Source organism: Pseudonaja textilis, chromosome 4, assembly GCF_049901715.1.
Source record: "Pseudonaja textilis isolate UNSWEBS1 chromosome 4, rPseTex1.2, whole genome shotgun sequence".
In the NCBI taxonomy this organism is placed as follows: Eukaryota; Metazoa; Chordata; class Lepidosauria; order Squamata; family Elapidae; genus Pseudonaja; species Pseudonaja textilis.
The window spans coordinates 11,512,522-11,529,793 of record NC_141993.1 but is presented as its reverse complement, the minus strand read 5'-3'; the positions used below and the strand labels follow the sequence as shown (position 1 = coordinate 11,529,793).

At 42.7% G+C, this 17,272-nt stretch overlaps 1 long non-coding RNA gene across 3 annotated transcripts in view; it reads left to right on the top strand.

Annotated features, from left to right (window-relative positions):
• Positions 1-6,691: 6,691 nt before the first annotated feature.
• Positions 6,692-17,272, top strand: part of LOC148125753 (uncharacterized) — a 90,052-nt gene continuing 79,471 nt past the window's right edge. For all 3 annotated transcript variants that reach the window (XR_015743408.1, XR_015743407.1, XR_015743406.1), the window contains exon 1: positions 6,692-6,821. This is a non-coding gene — a long non-coding RNA (uncharacterized LOC148125753). The remainder of the gene's footprint in view (positions 6,822-17,272) is intronic.

The window sequence follows — 17,272 nt, the reverse complement described above, 5'->3', positions numbered from 1 at the left end:
GGAGGCAACTAGTTCTAGAAGAACAGAAGCTGAGTAGAAAATCAGACACCATCTCCCCAGGAATGTATGTGTTGGATTAATCCATGCAGTATAAAACAAAAGGTGAACAAAGAACCATGAAAGGTAGACTTGTTTGGGGTGATGTGCACAGGACAATTGCAAGGTAGCAGATAACCACTAGATGCAGAAAAGAGGTATTATGAACCCTTTGCAGCACAGCTAGTGGCTGCACAGCTATTTGCAATTCAGATGTTGTAGAACTAAAATAGAGGCTAGAGTTAGAGATTGATGGTACAACAAGTCTTCTCCAAAGATTTGTGGCCTTAGATGTAAGAGACACCAGGCAGCAAAGTATCTTGAACCAACAGCAAGTAGTTGAGCACCAGAAAATTCATCAGAAAGTAAAACTATCATCAGCCTAACCCTAACCCTTAAAATTGGTATAATGTTTGTGAGCACGGAGAGGCTAAGACTGAATTACTCATTATTAAGAATTAAAATCCAAAATATTGGTTGATTGTCCATTCCTGCTATATACTGTATATTTATCTGAAAGTAAGTTTCACTAAATTCTGTAGGAGTATTGTTGAATAGCAAGTGAAATAATTTGCTGTGTTATTTTTTTTTAAAAAAAACCTCTATATTTGCAGCCATCACAGCATTTTCTTTGTTGGGAATTTCGTTGGTTGAATACATCATATTGAAATGGAATTGCTATTTCCCAACACAAGAACCCAGTGGGTATTTTTTCACGATTAAGGATCCTTCTTCGCATTGCTATCACAAATATTTCATAAAGCAACACAAGTAAATAAAAGTATCAAAAGGAAAAAATAAAAGCTGGCTGAACTATTTTCCTCCTCCCTTTTCAAAATGGACTTTGTTGGATTTTTGCAGCAGTGAACTGTAATTATCACATATGATTGTACAGCATCTTATCTTTACTTGGCTTTGATACCACACAATCTCTTCAAAATAAGTCTTTCAGCAAGACAGTTCTTTCTGAGTTTCAAGCACCTCCATCATTAATTCATTGGACTCTCCATGCTTTAAAATACAATTAATTACAATGAATTTATTTGGCACAGTGTAGACATTTTAAATTCTTTCATCATTATGCCTTAGCAATTTCTCCATACAACGCTGCTGGATACCAAAAGAGCTGGGCTGCCTTTTCTGCATTTCAGTGCACGATCATCGTAAGAAGCAACACCAGATGCTACTCTTAGAGACAGTAATGACTATGAGAAAACCTTTAATCAAATTCTGGACAAAGGAATAAGCAGACTTTATGTTGAGGTCAGATTTTTAGCACAGGATCTTCTCAGTTGTCGGCTTGCAACAGGTGTTGCTCTTATCATACAAAGAACAGTTGCTGGAATTGGGTATGTCTAGTATGGGACTAGAAAGGGACATGATAGCAGTGTTTCAGTATCTCAGGGGCTGCCGCAAAGAAGAGGATGGGGTCATGCTATTCTCCAAAACACCTGTAGGCAAGACAAGAAACAATGAGTGGAAACTAACCCAGGAAAGAACCAACCTAAGGAGGAATTGCCTGACAGTGAGAACAATCGGTGGAACGACTTGTCTCCAGAAGTTGTAGGTACTTCAAAACTGGAGGCTTTTAAGAAGAGATTGGACAACCATGGTATAGGGTTTCCTGTCTAAGCTGGGGGTTGGACTAGAAGACCTCCAAGATCCCTTCCAACTCTGTTACTTCAAACTGAAGAATTGGAACAGAATGGGGCAACTATCAATCGTAGGGATATCAGAAAAACTTCCCATGGATTCCTCTCAGATGGAAATAAATCTCCTTCAAATCAAAGTCTGCTGTAAGACATAAATAAATGGCAATGCTAAAACCCTCCAAGCATCCATAATTCTGCATTCTAAAAATGTACACATATTTTGGAAAACTACCAACAACCAAACTTTTGCAACAATTGCATGGGCTATGTTAGAGGGTTTTCCATTAAAAAAAAAACCTATTAAGGGAGGTCACATATGAAAGGATGTGTGTTAAAAAGTTAAATGTCAGAAAAAAATGCATATTCCTCAGCGTAGAAAAATGGCTGAGTCATATAGAGCTAAAAAAGATTTTATTTTATGCATTACTATTACTACTACTACTATTACTCCCTTCCTTTCACCCATCCCCTCCCACTTGTGACTGTATGACCGTAATTTTGTTGCTTGTATCCTTACGATTTATATGGACTGTTTCCTAGTATGATTTGATTGTTGATTGTACCCTATGACCATGATTAAGTGTTGTACCTGATGATTCTTGACTCTTGATGAATGTATCTTTTCTTTTATGTATACTGAGAGTATTTGCACCAAGACAAATTCCTTGTGTGTCCAATCACATGTGGCCAATAAAGAATTCTATTCTAATTCTATTCTAATTTAATCTAATTCTATTCTGTTCTGTTCTGTCTGTCTACCTACCTACCTACCTACCTACCTACTCCTCAATTTGCTGTAGAACCAGTGTAGTAACCATTTGAAGTCACAAAGGCACTGAAAAGGTGACTTTGACTTATGACTGCTTTACACACTGTTGCAGCATCCTCATGGTCATGTGACCAAAATTCAGATGCTTGGCAGCTGACTTGTATTTATGACTGTTGCAGTGTCCTGGGATCATGTGATCTACTTTTGTGACCTTCTGACAAGCAAAGTCAATGGGGAAGCCAGAAACATTTAACAACTGTGCTACTTACTAACAACTGCTGTGATTCACCTAACAACCATAGCAAGAAAGGTCATAAAATAGGGCAAAGCTCAATTAATGATAGTCTCGCTCAATCATTGGAAACTTTGGACTCAGTTGTAGTCATAAGCTGAGGACTACCTGTGTGTCCCAATATAGAGATAACTCCATTGAGGTATAGTTATTTGTCTCTCTAATATATTCTGTAATCTTTTTTTTCCCGTTTATGGTTGGATATCGTTTATTTAGTCCCCATTCTTCCACCCTTTTCTTCCCCATTTACAAACATTTGGGGCCTTCAAAGTTCCTGAGCAAAATTAATTGCAAAGGAGCGTAATAGGTTTAAAGGTCATCTAAACTCCAGAAAGACTCACAGAGTAATAAATTGTGGAAAGGAAACATTTGCAAATGTGCAATGGAAATTCATGGGCATCAAATGGTAGAAATATGACGATGGATTTGAAGTGAAAGGTTAGACCAGTTCTGATCGCTGTCTTAAGTTCTCCAGGGACAAATGAAAAATAAGAAATGAATTTTTGTTCCTTTGTTGGCAGATTTCATTTCCTGCGCTCGGCAGAGCTCAGACAGAGAGGGGCACATTTTTCTGGAGGTGGAAAGACTCTAGTTATGATTATTGGGCAAATCTTTGAAAGAGCTGCTCTGTAATGTTCTCCATCTCTTCATCAAACTTCCAGTCTTGATTCTCTGGGCCAACAGATACATGTGCCAACAGACATTCAATGAGCGATGAGTGAGCATGGTCCAGCTTAGAGTTTGATTGAATTGATACTCAGCCAGGCCACTCAGGGTGGACCTGAGTGAAAACTGCAGCCTTTAGCCCTCCAGACTTACTCCTTCAGAAGGTTGTTTGGACAACCACACATATCTCCTGTAGATGAGTCTATTAAGCAAACCTTCCTGTAAATTAGACTTCATTTTGTCCAAAATGAAAGAAAGGAAATAGAATGCACTACAATTCTGAGGGGAAAAAAGCAGAGGAGAGATATGGTCATTGTCTCCTCCTCCTCCTCCTCCTCCACTTCCTCCTCCTCCTCCTCCTCCTCCTCCTCCTCCACTACCATCGCTACCACCATCAGTACAACAATCTTTATCATTACCACATTGTGTCATTGCTTGCTATACTCCAGTGGTGGCTAACCTTTTTGGGCTCCTGTGCCAAAAAATGTCCATGAGTTTGCGTTTGCACGCTTGCGTGCCAGCACCCAAAAAGCAATGCATGCCCCCCCATGCCTCCCCATGCCCCTTGCACATGCGTGCACACACCCCCTGCCACCGCCCCCTTACCTGCACTGCGTCTCACAGCTGATTTTTTGGCTGGTTTGAGGCCTTTTTTGGCCTCCCAGAGGCTTGAAAAAAGCCTCTGCAGGCTCTGCAGGATGAATAATAGGCCCATTTTGTCACTTCCGGTATTACAGGAAGTTTGAAGACCCTTGACCTAGAATGTTGTGGGCAATATGCTCTGTAACTGTTTAGAGAGGGCTGTCAAGCGGTATATAAGTCTTAAGTGCTATTACTATGAGTTAGTTCAGAATCAAGACCCAAGACCAAAAATCCATTGGGGGAGGGGATGGCATGAAATGCTGGTTAGGGGCAAGTCTGCCCTCCAGAAAACTGAATACCTAGGATTTGGGATGCTCAGCAGGGCCACATACTTAGGAATAGCCACACCACATGCTCTCATGGTGATTTATCCCCCTGCATATAGTATCCCATGCAGATTCATCAGATTCAGTTACTTCTCTTGTTGGCTTTTTTGAATACTGGCACACCTCAAATTACGACTCATAGATGCTTGGGTATTCCATTATGTGGAGACCTGCCCATGGAAAGAACTGGGTGCCATCAACCAGCCATGGAGAGTTGGCAGAAGATACTTCTAACACAACAGCCCTGTTCTCACCCCAACTTTTCCATTTGGACAGAAGATGTGAGTTTTTCCCCCTCCAAATATACACCTTTTCTTCTCTTTGTCCTTTCCACCCGCCTCTTTATTTTGCTCAGAACACTTTGAGCAGCTGACATGAAGGAAATAAATTGGCAACAATACCTACCCACCAGCATTGTCCATATATTGACAACCGTATGCTGTTTGAATAGGTATGAGTGCATGTCTTCTCTGTTTGCTCGTTCATCTATCTTTGTTTCCCTGTCAATATGAGAGTTCTGTGAGAGTTCCTTGCTTTTTGCTCCCAACCATCCTGTACTTCCTTCATAAATCTCCCTCACAACAATGAAGCATCCCTGTATTTATACACAGTACCCGTAATGCAGAAATGCATCATAACACAGAGAAGGGGCTCATAACTCCTCTTCTGTTGTTTAATAAAGTACTCAAAATGCGTGGGAAGAATGCATCAATATTGTTAAAGTTAATGACTGAATGGTTCATAACAAAAGAACAAGAAACAGAAGGAGGATGTTTACAGGAAATGAAATTGGTGCGATAAAAAGAGGGTAGGTGAGATTTCTGTGTCTAAAATCCCCAGTTGTCCTGGTTAAAGGGTGGCTGGGGATTATGGAAGAAGTCCAACGTATCTCAAAGACATAAAATCAGCATGGGTGTCAAACTCAAGGCCCAGGGGCCAAAACTGGCCTGCGGGGTGTTTAGATCTGGCCCATGGGGCCGGCCTGGAAAGAATAAAGGACCAGCCCGCGGTAGCTCTGCCAGCAAAAACAGAGCTCGGGGGGGTCCCCATGTGCACCCCCACACTGTTTTTGGCTGTGATGGCCTCCTGCAGCCCTCTGCCAGTGAAAATGGGGTGCAGGGGGCCGCACGCAGCCAGCCTCCCCAAGCTCCATTTTCACTGGCAGAGGGCTATCAAAACAAACTAAAAACTAAACAAAAGGAGAAATGTTTCCCCTTTTGCATTTGAGCATGGAAGAAGGGACAGGAAAGGAGAAAGGGAAAGAGGAAAAAGAAGGAAAGATGGAAAGAGAGCAAGGAAGGAAAGATAAGGAAAGAGGAAAGAAAGAAGAAAGAATGGGGGAAGGAAAAGAAGGAAGGAAGGAAGGAAGGAAGGAAGGAAGGAAGGAAGGAAGGAAGGAAGGAAGGAAGGAAGGAGATTATAATGAGAGGGAGGGAGGGTCTCAGGAAAGTCCTGCATTAGCACTTGGCCACCATAGGTGCCTCCAACACGAGTCCCATGTCACGCCCATGATGGCCACGCCATGCCTGGCCCTCCAGCCCTCCGAGGTAAGACACAACCCTGATGCAGCCCTCAATAAAATCGAGTTTGACACCCCTGGTATACTGTCAATTTTTTAAAAAAAGATCTGTAGGGGTCATAGTGAAAGACCTCTGAAAAGTAGCAACTTTAATCTCCAGAGATAAAGTATGTTAACATTCTCAGCAAGACATTGTAAGGAATGATAGCTCCACGGAGAAACAAAAAAAAATGGATCCATTGATCAATTTTTGATCCGCCTGACTCAGGTTTGTGGTTGTGTTTGCAGAGAGGTGAATTATGTCCATCCTCACTTTCAAAAGAAGGATCAGATGCGATTTAACAATTTTGGGGGGGCCACCTGAAAATGACTTTCAATTTATCCTTTATGAAAGTGTCCCCAACAAAGGTATTAACCAACTCTCATCAATAACATAAGTGAACAGTTTCATATGGTGTCTCATGCAACCTTCATCTAACTAAGCTAGTCTCTGTCATTCTGTCTCTTTCTTTCCTTTAAATATCTGCCCCCGCTTGCATCTTTGGATTCCCTCAAGCATAGCAACCTAGTCCTCACCATAGTGTCATTGAGGTTTTTAATTTTTGCCAGGGCCAGCACAATTTAACATGCTGAATTCTCTTTCTCTCTCTCTCTCTCTCTGTGTGTCTCTGTCTCTGTCTCTCTCTCTCTCTGTCTCTGTCTCTCTGTCTCTCTCTCTCTGTCTCTGTCTCTCTGTCTCTCTCTCTCTGTCTCTCTCTCCCTCCCTCCCTCCTTCATTCCCTTTTTCCCCTCAGAGCTCTCAGGGTGTCTTGATGCTGACCCTGACTCCCAGACTGCCTCCTCCTTATCTGATTTGGCTGCTGGAGGGGCTGGCAGCCAACAGGCCGCAACAAGTCCTGCAAAACCTCATCCTAGTCTTGTGAGGCTATTGAAGTTAAAGCACCATCAAATGTATTCATTATTTGTTCTTGTTTTAACCGTTCAGTCATGTCCAACTCTTGGCAACTTTATAGGAAAGTGCTCTCCATGCTACCCTCTCGAGCATAGCTTCTTTCAGTTGGATGTTCATCTTTGTATCAGTTTTGATGATATCAAGCCAGTCTGTTCTCTGTTGCCCCTTCTTCTTGTGCCATTAACCATTCCAAACATCACTGACTTCTCCAATGAATTTGCATGCATGACGTGGAGAGAGTAAATCAGACATAGTCTTATGATTTTAGCTTCTAGTGGTGCGTCTGGCTTTCATTGTTAACGGTGATTATATGTGCTTAAGCTTTGAATAATTAAATCTTCAAATCAATAGAGAAAACTAAAAAAGCAGGTGGATACTTTTTGGTATCTGTGATCCATCTCTGAGGCAATAGCGACATCAATGGTGAGGTGCGAGCAAGGATGAATGCAGCCTGGATGTGTTGGCGAGAACTCACTGGTGTGTTATGTGATGGACAAATGCCAACTTGTCTTAAATCTTAAGAGTTACAAGACAACCTTCCTCCCTGTTGCACTGTATGGCACTGAATGCTGGGCAGTAACAACAAGGACCAAAAGCTATCTCCGTTCCATGGAAATGAGAATGCTCCCTTTGATATCGGACGTCTCTCTTCTTGATCACATTGCAAATGACACCATTCCACAGCATTATGGTGTGGCACCAATTAGAAGATGAGAGAAGGCCGGCTCCACTGTAATGGACATGTCCAGAGAGCAGCACCTTCTGTTGCCAAGACTGCCTACCAACTAGAAGTCAATGGCCGATGACCTTGCGGGCATCCGAAACAGAGATGGCAAGACACCATCAGCAAAGACATGCAAGCCACAGGCCTGTGTCCTGGAGACGCAGCTGTTCATCCAAAGTGGCATCCAATGATCCGAAAAGCAGACTCTGCACTTGCAGGAATATGCTAGGAAGAAGAAAGGAGGGGAAGGGGGAGGAGGAGAAGAAGAAGAAGAAGGAGAAGGAGAGGGAGGAAGAAGGAACCAGCAGCAGCAGCTTTGAACAGTTAAATACATTTTCAGTCCGTAAGAAATACAATGCACTATGTATGTTCTAGTTTCAGTCGGTTTCCTCACATCTGCGCATATTCCAAGAACAGCCTAAGGTGAATAATGATATTTCCACCTGCCATCATCCTTCTTCCTCTGTATATTGTTTCAGCCCACTTTCCTTTTGATGGACCATTGATGGGCCTTCAAAAAGAATCAACATCTCAGTCTATTTGCTATTATACTTTGACTAATAATTAACTTTGGACTGATGGTGGCATTTGGAGGCTAATGATCCAATAGGTTATAACAAAGGAGACATTTGGTGTCAGCCTGTTCCTATTAAATACTTGGAGGGAACAATGCAAGGTGCCATTGATTCCATAGCCATTCAGCCCCTGTAAGAAGTGTTTCTTCACACATTGCTTAAATGATCAATCAGTGCCTATGTCCTACAGTTAATTGGCACTTAGGATAACACTCTGTGTCTAAGATAAAATATTAAAGGGGAAAAACAGATTTCCAGCTTAGCAGTGATATGTCTGCACTCATAAAAAAAATTACAAGATGGACTGCAGTCAGGAGAACAGGAAAGAATGGTCTTGAGAGGAGGGGGGGGCGGGAAAGGAAGTGACAGGGTAGTCCTGGAAATAAGTAAACATAGCTCTTCATTGCATGTTCTTTCCTTCATTCATGAGTAAAGTCAAGAGAGAACATCTCTAGGAAGCTGCAATAGATGCATAACAACAGATGGTCCTTGAGGGATTTGAAGATTTTTTTCCAACATTGTGCCCTGAATGAATCTGGCTTCCCTGTTGACTTGTCAGGAGATTGCAAAAAGTGATCACATGACCCCAGGGCAATGCAACCGTCATAAATATGAGCCAGTTGCCAAGTGATTTTTTGGATCACGTGACCATAGGTGTTATGCCTCTGTTGGAGTCTGACTCTGAGGGAGAGGAGGAACAGCCGACAGGGAGTGGAAGTGTGGCTCCAGAAGTTGTGGAGGAGGCTGGGCAGTCAGAGGAAGACCCAGGCCCATCCCCTCTCCATCCTAGAGCATGAAGGGAGGAGAGGATAAGGGAGAGGTGTGAATGGTGTGGTCTACGGGGAGAAAAGGGCCTTGATCGTCTTCATGGGCTGCAGCTGTGAGAACTGGTTAAAAGGACGGACATGCGTATGGCCCAGTGCTGGAAACAAAGCATGGAAATATCTCTAGTCTGTCACTTCTTTCTGAGTTTGGCATCCTTCCCAGTGTGTGTTCCAATATCTGTGGACATCTTCAAGCCCTTATCTTGCCTGGTTCCCTTAATTGCTTCAGTGTGGTTTGTGTTGTTGTTACTGTTTATAATTTATAGGCATTTTTAGTTTAAATGGCATTTCCTCCTTTTGGTAACTGCTTGTGGGGGAATTTTTTGTCTCCAGTCAAGGATATTTGGAGCTTTGAAGCAAAGTGAAGGAATAAAAGGGGCTTCATCTGTTTTTGTGACTGTTTGTATCCCACCCTGGATCATCACAATAGGGATGCTGCAATGGTCATGTGAAAAACAGTCATAAGTCACTTTTTTTCGGTGCCATTGCAACTTTAAATGGTCACTAAATGAACTGTTGTAAGTCAAGTACTAACTGTAGTCCTCTGCAGCTTGATCTGACCCTGCTTCCAGCTCAGTCTTCCTCTACCAACTTCTCCTCATACCCCAGATTCGGTCCTCTTCTCTTCCTCTTCAGCTTTTTGGACAGTTTTTCTGCTGATGTCTGTGTAAAGTCCCAAGCCCTTTACATAATTTATATCTAACATTTTCATTGAGTTGAAAAGTTCAGAAAGAGAGCAAGAGTCATTTCTGTGACCAGTTGTCACTCTACAATTTCCTCTCACACCTTTTCTCACATCTAGATTCCCTTCCAAAAATAGCAAACAGCAAAGAGGAACAAGTGAAAGAAAGGCAAAACGAACTAGTCCAACCCTCCGTACAAGCAGGAGACCCTACACCAAGGGTCTTCAAACTTGGCAAGTTTAAGACTTGTGGACTTCAACTCCCAGAATTCCTGAGCTAACATGACTGGAGGAGGAATTCTAGGAGTTAAGTCCACAAGTCTTAAAGGTGTCAAGTTTGAAGACCCCTGCCCTACCCCATTTCTGACAGATGGCAGTCCAGTCTCTTCTTGAAAGCTTCCAGTGATGAAGCTCCCACAAGTTCTGAAGGCAACTTCTGTTCCATTGGATGATATTATCTGAGTCTTTTTCTTTGGATGTTGTTACTTGGAATGCTGACATTAACCCGAATTGCTAAATCTTCAATCAGCTGTCATTTTATAGTGCCTGCCCTTGGCCATGAGAGAGGGATTGGCATGGATAGGCAGTCAATCAAGATCCTGGATCCATTTTGATACCTTCATTCGACACTCGGTTGCCTAGATAGTCGAGTGAGGTCTTGTGGAACTCGCACTTGGACAGCTTAGCAGAGAGTTTGGTCATGACACCTCAAAGAAAAATGGCTTCCAAGATGACAGGCACCTTATTTCCAGGTTGAAACTCTCCTTGTTCAGTTTCCATCCATTATTCCTTGTCTGGCCTTCAGGTGCTTTGGAAAACAGCTTGACCCCCTCCTCTGTGTGGCAGCCCCTCAAATATTGGAAGACTGCTATCCTGTCTCCCCTGATCCTTCTCTTCACTAGACTAGCCAGGCCCAGTTCCTACAATTGTTCATCGTATGTTTTAGTCTCCAGCCCCCTAATCCTCCTGGTTGCTCTTCTCTGCACTCTTTCTAGAGTCTCAACATCTTTTTTTATAGTGTGGTGATCAAAACTGGAAGCAATACTCTAAGTGTGGTCTTACTAAGGGTTTATAGAGTGGAATTAGTACCTCCCTTGATCTTGACTGTATCCTTCTGTTCATGCAATTTAGGATTGCATTGGCTTGTGCTATGAAGGGAGGGTTATAAAGGTGGAGATGAAACAGCATACAGGGGGAGGTTCCAAAATTTTTGTCATGGTGCCTAGAAAACAACCTGCACTTAACATCAGCAAGACAAAGGAGGTGGTGTTAGACTTCCAGAAGAAGAGAGAGGAACCTGTCCCACTTTACATCGAGAGGGGCTGTGTGGAGAGAGTTTCCTCCTTTAAATTCCTGGGAGTCTACCTCAGCGAAGATCTCACATGGAAAATCAACACAACCCAGGTGGCCAGAAGGGCCCAACAGAGACTCCATTTCCTCAGAATAAAGTGGAACGACTGATGGCCTCCTTTTACCGGTCCACAATACAAAGCTTTACGGTGGGGTATGCTGGCTTGACAGACACGGATAGAAAGACATTACAGAGGGGGGTGAGAACAGCACAAAACTTTGTGGGCTGTTCCCTGATGCCACTAGATGACATCGCTAGGACTCGCTTCCTTAGAAGAGTGTGGAAAATTCTCAGGGACGACTCACACTCCAGTCAGAATTTCTTTATTCTCCTACTATCAGTAGGAGATATAGAAGCATAGCCAGCTGCACCAACAGGCTGAAGAACAGTTTCTACCCAAGGGCTGTCAGACTCCTGAACAGAAAATAACTTCATGTCAAGATAGTATGATAGACTTGCAGGGCTGGCACATTGTGCAACAAAGTCACATAGTGTAATAAGATTGGGACTGGGTTAGGGGCTTCTGTCATGCCCCTGTTAGAATCTGAGTCGAGGGAGAGGAGGAACAGCCAACAGGGGAGTGGGAACGTGGCTCCGGAGATTGTGGAGGAAACTGGGGAAGGGCACAGGCCAGCTGGGCATTCAGAGGAAGACCCAGGCCCAACCCCTCTTCATCCTAGGGCACACAGGGAGGAGTAGATAAGGGAGAAACGTGAATGGTGTGATACGGGGGAGGAAAGGGCCCTGATCCCATTCATGGGTTGCAGCTGTGAGGACTGTTTAAAAGGACAAACTGCGCATGGCCCAGTGCTGGAAGCAAAGCGTGAAGTAATTCTAGTCTTTCAGTTCTGAGTTCTGGCGTCCTTCCCAGTGTGTGTATTTCAATATCTGTGGATGTCTTCAAGCCCTTATCCTGCCTTGTCTCATTAATTCTTCAGTGTGGTTTGTGTTGTTATTTTTCTATTTATAATTTATATGTATTTTGAGTTTCGCAACTGTTTGTGGGGGAGTTTTTCCTCTAGTTAATGATAGTTGGACCTTTAAAGCCAAGTTGAAGGGACTTCACCTGTTTTTGTGACTTTGTTGCTTTTGTGTCCCACCCTGAGTCATCACAACTTCTGTCCTCACTGTGAGTTGTGTTGGGGGAGGTGCATGAAGGGAGGCTCTGCCAATCTCATTGTACACATATCGTACTCTGACAATAAAGGTAATAGTAAGTTTGAGTATTAAGCTTTCTATGCATCCAAGTGGAGAGCTAGTCAGGCTATTTGAAAGATGCGTAAATTAAAATGCAGAAGCATGCTCAGTGCATAGGCCTTGAAGTTAGGGATTGTGCAGCCCTTTTTGTAAACAAAGTCATGGAAACAATAAGCAAGGGGAGATACTTGTGGGAATGGAAGCATTATCTGGAGTAGGAACATCACTTTAGCATGGGAAGTTCAGTCTGTGTCAATGAATGCAATCTGCTCACAGCAGAACTGCAATCTGGAGGGAGATTTTGAGTTTCTAAAACAAATGAAGAACAAAGCGAAGATCTCGTGCGTTTAAATTGTTCAGAAGGAGTCTATGCTGTTAAATGTAAATAAAATTGTAAACAGGCCGGCAATGCGGTTGCAGGACAAAGACTGTGTTGGTAATATTTCACTGTTAACATCTAACTAAAACTTTTATGGAAAAAAATCGCCGTGGGGGACCAATTGCTACTAGTTGGCATTCACTAATGGTTTCTATTGAATGAATGGAGCAGAATGAAATCATAGGCGATTGTAACTCAGAAAGAAACATTGCATTTGTATGTGTGCAAAGGAACAATGGATATTGAAAAAAGATGTCACTAAGAAAAGTGCTCAGCTAGATACAATAAGCACATTAGATATTCTAGTTTTCTTGGGCTGAGAAACCGAAAGGGAAAGAGAATAAAGGGGTTCCTTGTGTCTAAGCTTGGTTGTTGTCTTGGAGACCTTTTAATACCCAAACTAGGTAACATCATCAGACTGATGAGAGCACCAAGGACCCCTTATTTCAACCCTCAGCTGCAAATATTCTCCTTCATTAGAGAGTAAAGGATAAGAATATTTCAATGATGACAAAGGCCAGGAAGCTCAAAAGAATAAATTTTCAGGCGCAATCTAGGGCTGTGAAAGCCAAACCCTGAGAAAATACAAGAGAAATAAGATAAACACCTTCAAATTGTGGATGTGGAAACCGTGAAGAGCAGCTTGGATTGCAGAAAGAGAGAATTGATCGATCTTAGAGAAAACAGAAGCTGACTGCTCCTTTGAGATAACAGCAGCAAGCGAAATCTTACATCCTTTGGACGTGTGATACGAGTGAATCAGAGGTGGCATTCAGCTGGTTCTGACCAGTTCTGGAGAACCAGTAGTGGAAATTTTGAGTAATTTGGAGAAATGGACAATGCCACATCTGACTGGCCCCACCCCCATCCATTCTCTGCCTCCTGAATCCCAGCTGATCGGCTGGGTCTTCTTTGGTTGCCCTGCACAGGAGAACAGAGCTGGAAAGCAGGTTAGTGAGGTGGGAGGGAGGAATGGGATTTTGCAGTAACTTTCCCCCAGGAGTGGAGTGGCAATGGAGATTTTACAGTATCCTTCCCCTGCCATGCCCACCAAGCCACACCCACAGAACCGGTAGTAAAAAATTTTGAATCCCACCACTGGAGTGAATGAAGGATTAGAGATTATGGTTAGCAAGCTTGAAAGAATAGAAAGGAAAATCCATAGATAAAATGGACAGATAGGATAAAGTAAACCTCTGGAATGTCCTTGGAAGAGCTGCAGTCAGCCATCAAGAGGAAGTCCCATTTTTCAAGCAGGCACTATAAGACAAGTCCAACTCAGAGGCCTCTGACTAAACCACTGAGAATGTAACTACTTCCATTTAGTTTGCTCTAATTTTGCCCAGTGCACCATAATTTTCATGCTGGGAAAACTGGGTTTACTTTAGCAACCCTTCCTTCTTTCTGTGATATATCAGAGGATCTGGGATTATTAGTGAATTACCCTCAAAAACATTCTGCTGAAAGTGAAGCTACGGATCATTCTGATATATGAGTAATTTTGATTAAGTGCATCACTTCATTATTATTCTTCTCCATCACACCAAGACTGATAATGTTCCGGACTAGCAGGCTCGAAGCCTGCAAACCTGATTGGCCCGCTGATAGCCGATCGTGATTGGTCACCATAGACTGATGCGATTGGCCAATAAACGGGCTACCGGGATTGGCCCTGCCAAGAGCGGCAAACTCAAATCTCCTTCATTGGCTGCCTAGCCGCAGCCAGCCCTATATAAGGGGCTGCTGCGGCTGGGATTAGTTGCTCAGACCTGAAGTCACTAATAAAGAACTGTTGTTGCTATCTGGGTCTTGCCTCTGTTCTTGAACCATCCTCCCAGATCTAACAGATAAAGGCAGCACAGTGACGTGAACACCTGTATAGGAAACACCTGGAGATAAACCATTATTATAGATCACAATCATTTTGATTGTAAATAGCACTTAGATTTCTATACTGCTTCACAGTGCTCTACAGCCCCCTCTAAGCGGTTTACAGGGTCGGCATATTGCCCTCAACAATCTGGATCTTCATTTAACCCACCTCGGAAAGATAGAAGGCTGAGTCAACATTGAGCTGATGGGACTCAAACTGCCAAACTGCTGGCAGCCAGCTATCAGCAGAAGTAGCCTGCAGTACTGCATTCTAACCACTGTGGCACCACGGCTCTTATGGTGTTTCCCAATGTTTCCAGTAATGCAAAGGAAACTGAAGTAATAATGTGATTGCAATAACTTTTTTTTTACTGCGTTCACCTCTTTTATTATATTTCTCAACTGCACTCAGTCTGATGATGCATATGTCAAAAACAACATTGTTTTCACTTCTGATTTGTTGCAAAATCTAAAAGACACTCCATATCTCACACAAAAGAAAATAAACTTTTAAGCTGCTTTTAAAATAGGTTGAAGAGAAAGACAACTGAGTTTAAGTTTAAGCAAGAGTTTCACTTCCACCACCTGCAAATTGGAATAGAGGATAATTTTCTCAAGCACTTTCGCTACCTAATATTTTCGAATTGGTTTTGAATCCCTGGATCAACTGGCATTAAAATCCACCTGAAAAGCTGGGAGCCAAATCAGAAAGCACTGATTATTTTAACTTTAGAGAAAGAAACAAACAATATGAAAGTTTATTTACCAATACTTAAAATACGACTAAGATTATGTAACACATAATAACACAACATTCTGTAAATAACTGGCTTATAGCATTCATATTGGGCCACAATATAAAATTTAAGACACCTTCCTAACTCTTGCAAAGAAATTAGAAGTCATGAAAGAAATTCTTCCGATTACAACTTCAGCAGTAGATAAATTTCAGCAGTAGATTTCTTCAGTTAGTTACAGTAGGATCAAGGCAGTGATATATTGCAATACAACATTGAAGGTTATTAAGCTTCAGTTTCTCTTTCCAAAGTATTTTTCTAGACCAGCTCTAGCTAAAAAAAAAATCAGTATATTATCAAGCATTGACAAGGCCAACTTTCTCTGTTTCCTGTTGCATTCGGATGAAAACCAAGTAGCCAGTTGCAATGAGAACTGATCATAGAGTATCTTAGAATAACAAGAGTTGGAAGAGACCTTGGGGGTCATCTAGTCCAACCCCCTTCTTGGGCAGGAGAGTCTACTCCAAATATTAGCCTCTATCTAGGATCGAACTCACACATCAATGTGAATCACTGTGTCAGCCTTCAAGATTTTCTCCCTTTGCTTTGCATCTTTCGGCTGTCATAAGTAACGGGGGAGGAGTGGGGATATGGTAATGGGAAGTGAGCTGGAGGTGTTACAAAACAGAACTGTATAAGCTTGCGGGGGGTGGGGAGAGTACACAGTACTACTGGGCACAGTACTTTAAGCACTTTAATTTTTCTTTGAAGTACATTCCAGGGGGGAAGAACTTCATGGCGGATGCTTTATCTAGATTACCTCAATATAATAATGCCCGCCAAGAAGTGATATGGCTGATTGTCCCAACCAAACTGTTGTGGAGCGGCGGAGATACGAGGCAGACACAGAGCATTCGGTTTGGAAGCTTTATTCAAGGAATAAAGGGTTGCCGCGGCTGCCGAGGCTAACAAGGCAGATCAGCTGGTGGCAACAGCTGATGCCATTTGACAGCTCCTTTTATAGCTGGCTGTCAAACGGCATCAGCCAATGGGAGCAATCGGCGCTCCCACCAGAACTGCGGACCTGAGTGGGGACTGCCGTCCGTTCTGTGAATACCACACAAACAGTTGGCAGTGGTTACCAGAGCCCAGAAAAAGAAGGAAGTTGATTTATCAAACGATTTAACTGCACAATTAAAAGAAGCTCTAAAACTTGATGATTGGTTCCTTGCTCACTCAAATAACTGTACGGTTAGAGATGGATTGGCATGGGTGGGGGCCAAATTATATGTGCCAGCAAAGCTGAGAAGCCAAATATTATAGCAAGCTCATGGCTCTAAAGCCGCTGGACATTTTGGATTTGTGAAGACCTTACACTTGGTTAAAAGGCAATTTTGGTGGCCTACCTTGAAAAAGGACATTGAGACTTATGTGGCTAGCTGTCCTATCTGTGCCTCAGCCAAATGGCCTCCTGGTAAACCAGCAGGCTTTCTACAAAATGTGGCTAAACCAACTGCTCCATGGAAGGAAATCTCTATGGATTTTATAGTGGAATTACCTGAAAGTGGGGGGAATACAGTTATTTGGGTAGTAACCAGTTTGTTTTCCAAACAGGTACATTTCATATCTTGTGCGAAAATCCCATCTGTGAAACCGTTGGCTAAACTGTTTATTTTACATATCTACAGGTTACATGAAGTTCCTGAACGCATAATCTCAGACAGGGGTGTCCAGTTTACCTCAAACTTTTGGAAGGAATTCCTGAAGTTATTGGGCTCTACCCAGGGCTTAAGCTCTGCCCACCACCCACAAACCAATGGGGCTTGTGAGTGGACTAGCTCGGTATTGGAACAGTATCTTCGATGTTATATAAATTATCAGCAAGATGATTGGGCTGACCTATTGCCATTTGCTGAGGTGGCATATAACAATTCGGTACATAGTAGTACTGGGTTTACTGCATTTAAAGTGGCTTCAGGACAAGACTTTGTACCCATACCCGAACTTCCACAGAAGAAACCTAACATTCAGTCATTAGATGAGTGGATAACACAGCTCCAGCTTAACTGGCCGGTTA